A 4734-nucleotide genomic window follows, 5' to 3' on the forward strand; every position below is an offset into this window, starting at 1 on the left:
CCAGTTTTAGGGCAGTCAGAGGCACAGAAACTGCTCCCCTGAACACCCGTGAAGACATACTCTCTAATCTGCATTCAAACACTCCCTCTGTTCTGATCCTCCTCGATCTTTCTTCCGTCTTTGACACAGTCAACCACTCCATCCTCATAAACCGTCTCCAAGATACCCTAGGCTTCATTTATAGGGCACTGGCATGTCTTATCTACTTCCTTTCAAACAGACCATCCCAAGTGCAAATGGGTTATTTTCTCTTCTCCTCCTCACTCTCTACCTGTGGCGTCTCTTAGGAATCTATCCTATTGCCATGGCTCTTCAACATCTACCTGGCCCCTCTGGCCCACCTGATCTCCACATTCTCCCCGCATTTCCAGTGTTATGCAGATGACACACATCTCTCCTTCAAGCTGCCATCCTCTACCTCCTCTGCCTCCTCCCTCATACCTAACTGCCAGACTGCGATTCAGGCATGGTGCTCCACCAATGATGTCTGCCTTAATGCAAGTAAGATGAAGATCCTTATCATTGAGACGCCTGTTTCCTGCCCCCCCCCACTCTCTGGCCAGACTCCTTGGATCCCCCCCTCACCCATGTGTGAGGCAAAATACATTGCAGTCATCTTTGACTCCTCTCTCTTCTTCTCTTCACACATCACAGACCTTGCCAAAAAGTCCAACTCTCAGCTACACCTCCTCAGGGGTATTCTACCTTTCCTCATCATCCCCCAGAATCTCAAAGTCTCCATGGCCCTGGTTCTCTCTAGGCTAGACTATAGCAACAGCCTCTACCTCATTCTGCCTCTTTACTCCCTTTGCCCCTTCAACTAATCCAAAATAGGACTGCAAGACTTACCTTGGGCCTCAAGCCCAGGGACCACATCTTTCCAGTCCCAACATCTCTCCACTGGCTCCCGGTGACTGCAAGGATAACATTTATGATCCTTTACATCATCCACAAGGCTGTCTGGAGACTGTGACCTCTCTACATTCAGCTGTCCCTCCCTAAATACCTCCCATCCAGAGTCCTTCGGTCCTCTGGCTCCAACTCTCTGCAGGTCAAACACGTTTCTCCAAGCAGAGTGGCAGGTTGATCCCTTTCCTCTGCTGGCTCCTCCCTCTGGAACAGCCTGCATCCACCCTCAATCTTGAGACATATCTTCTTAAGTTCTGGAGGCTTCTCAAGACGTTCCTTTTCTCCTCTTTGTTCCCTCTCCCCATTCCATGCTAAACTCTCCCTCTGCTGCTGCGACTGGGGCCTGTTCCATTCAGAGTCAAACAGAGGCCAGCCCACCCCCTACCAGGCCCCCAGTCATCCACCTGGCACTTGCCCTCAGGCTCCCTTTCCCAGACTAACCCAACCTTGTCCTCCCTGTCCACCTCACACATCCTCACTTCCCCTCCTCCTCATGGCACTTGCTGCCTCAGACCCCCCAGCACTTGCCTGCCCCCTCCCTTGCTGGCACCCCACTCCTGCATTTCTCCCTTACTCCCTTACCCGCTGTACTTAAACCCATGTTCATGCACTTGCACAGTAAGATTGTCACGAGGCCAATATAACCATTTTAGTTTTTCTACTTTCTGATTCCCATGTCCCCCCACCACCCATCTTGTCTTTTGGCACCTGGAAACACTTGTGTATAGGTGTCATACATGTCCAATAAATCCAATTAATTAAAGAACAATGGCCCTCATTACGACCCAGGCGGTAAGGGGTTTACGGCAGCGTAAACAGCGCCGACCCTTACCGCCTGATTACGAGGTCCCTTAGCGCCATGGAGGTTTTAACACCTGCTTTTAGCAGGTGTTAAAATCCATGGCGCTAAGGGACCATGGAGTTAATTACGCCACCGTAATCTACGGTGGCGTAATTAAAGCCTTCCCCACTCCCATTATGCCCTATGGGGCAAAAATGGGAATGGGGATTGGGGACTTACCGCCCCGCCAAGGTCGGAATGGGGCGGTAAGTCCGCCAACCACCATGGCGGAATTGCAACCTTAGCGCCATGGACCATGGTGCTAATAGCACCATGGTCCTCCGCCAAGGTCGTAATGAGGGCCAATGTGTTTAAATTACAGGAAATATTCGGAAATGAAAAAAAAAAGATTGGAAGAAGCAACGCAAGTGTTGTTCAATGCTCAAATCAGATGTCTTTGCATTATTCAAGTAGCTTTATTTATGACTAAAATGTATGGGTCTTAATGGATGTTAGATAATGTGTATTTTGTGTTTTATATTGCATGGTTTAAGTGTATACCCAATAGAAATAAAATGTAATTAATTGGTAAAATCTGTGACGCATAACCATGTCTAATTAGTTGATCAGCACCACTATCATCAAATAGAAGCAGTGTCAAGACAAAACATTTTTCTCTTTTTTCTTGAGCATTTAGAATGCAGTTTAATCTATACAGATGTTCTTGTCATTGGCTGACTGTTACTCCACGAAAATGACTCCAAGAAAGATTTTTCTGTCCCGGTAAGACAGCTCAGTGGGAAAGTGCTCGCCCTGTATACAAGATTACATGAAGCAACACAGGTTCGATCCCCAGGTCCGCCCTTAGAAACTTCTGGGTATTAAGTACGTTATAAATACACAACTAAGAGACATATTCCTGTAACAACGCCTCAATGCCCCAGGCTGTGTGAGCGCTTAAAAAATGCAAATAAAATACATAAATACATTTTGGTGCTTGAAGATCTGAGCCCTGTGCTGTATTTAGAAGTAATATATCGTTTACACAGATGGCGAGTTAGTATTTCCCAAAAAAAGGTTTATAAAATTCGGCTCTAATGCCGTCCTACCCAGGGGATTTACAATTGGCAGAACCAAATAATCCTACTCCACGTGTTTTATTCCAAAATGTCCACACTTAAACTAGCCAATATATCAGCCAAAATAGAACAGTGAACAGCTTGCATAAGATTTGTTTTAGTGTCTGCAACTTTTAAGATAATAGTTGACCAATAAAGTTTCCTGCAGAACATATAGCATTATACTATCTTCACCCACTATCCCAGGGTGTATTTCAATGTTGGGGCTTCAATCATCACTGTTAGTTTTTCTCTACACCCATCATTTGACTTACAAGCCAATTGCAAGCCAACCTTCTTTCCGCATGCTTCTTTACCAAATATATACATCTTTGACATATCTCTGCTTTGACTAACAAAGCTTCTAGAAGATTTTTAAGACTCCTCTATTCCATAATTCACATACACCATAAACAAATAACGTTATTACTGTTATTGATATCACTATTGTTACTATTATTATTATTGTTGTTGCAATTATTTAACTTATTATTATTTTCCAATAAATAGTTTATTACACTGTACCATATATTTCCCTTTGCCTTAACATGTACGCGAAGGCAGAGTCCTCAAATAAGTCCATGAAAGCATCCCAGACCACACTTCCATCAGCTGCTGCAAAGCTAGTCTAAAAATAATGCTATAAAAATGTGTCTGTCGCAATCTGCCAAGCTTTCATTATGTTATTGACATGTCCCTCCTCTAGATTGGTCTCTATAATACCAGTTTTCAACTTAATGAATATGTATTTAATGTTTATTTTATTTAAACATTTATACAAGTTCACAAAGCCATGGGCATCTAGGCGCTGGTTACATAAAGCAGGGAACAATTGCAGAACGGCAGGAAGGAGAATAGTGATGGGGGGGGTGTTAGTTGAAGAGGTAGATCGATCAGTGGGGATACCAGCAACGTGTTGCTTCTGCAGGTCTAAGGACTTTCTGGAGAGTGTAGGACATTGGGATTATGATTGTCCTTGCCTATCACCTACAAGGCAAAAGTCATTCAGTACATTTGGAGACTGTTTTGGCATGGATGCTTCGGAGAACATATTTCGGTCAAGGCTGATGTGGGCGAGAATGTTTTAAGTATTGCTCTGTGCTGCTTTTTATGTGAGATTCATGTATTATCAGAAGATAATTAATTAATGTTTTTATTAGGTTTTGTATAATTATGTCTTTTCCAATGTTTCATTTTAATGTATAATGTTGCAAAGTTTGTGTAAGGTTTACTTTAAACCTTATCACAAATAAAATAAAATAAATATTTAAAAAAGAGGTGGGTTTTGAGTTTTTACCTGAAGATGTTGTATGATGGTGCATTTCACAGGCGATGGGGGAGATTGTTGCAGAGAGCTGAGGCACACGATCAGTAAAAATGAAGAGCATAATCAGCAAGAAGGCAAGGGGCATGAATGAGAAGCCAGAACATGAGAGGCAAGAATGAGAGGCAAGCACCACGGGCATGTGGCACGTAATAAGAATTAAAATAAATACAATACATAAATAAGGCACACAGCGAGAAACTGCAACTTTTGGAGCAAGGCTAAAGGCAGTCATGCATGGACAAGGGTCAGGAGCATACAACCCAGTGATATGGGTATGAAGCTTAAGGGAATCTGTGAGACGGGTGTGAGAAGCAGGAGCCTTAGGGACAGCAGTGAGGAGGCAGAACCTGAGAGACAAAAGTGAGAAGCAAGCACCTCAGGCACAGGGTGCAAAACGGCAACTTCTGGTGCAAGCTAAAGGCTGTCATGCATGGACAAGGATTGGAATCAAACCTCCCAGGGATATGGGTGTGAAGCTGGAAAGAACCTGTGGCACTGGTGTGAAAAGCAGAAGCTTTAGTGACAGGGGTGAGGAAGTGGAACCTGAGAGACAAGAGTGAGAAGCAAGCACCTCAGGCACAGGGTGAGAAATAGAAACT

The sequence above is a fragment of the Ambystoma mexicanum genome, chromosome 3p (genome assembly GCF_040938575.1).
Source record: "Ambystoma mexicanum isolate Mex_15411 chromosome 3p, UKY_AmexF1_1, whole genome shotgun sequence".
Classification (NCBI taxonomy): domain Eukaryota; kingdom Metazoa; phylum Chordata; class Amphibia; order Caudata; family Ambystomatidae; genus Ambystoma; species Ambystoma mexicanum.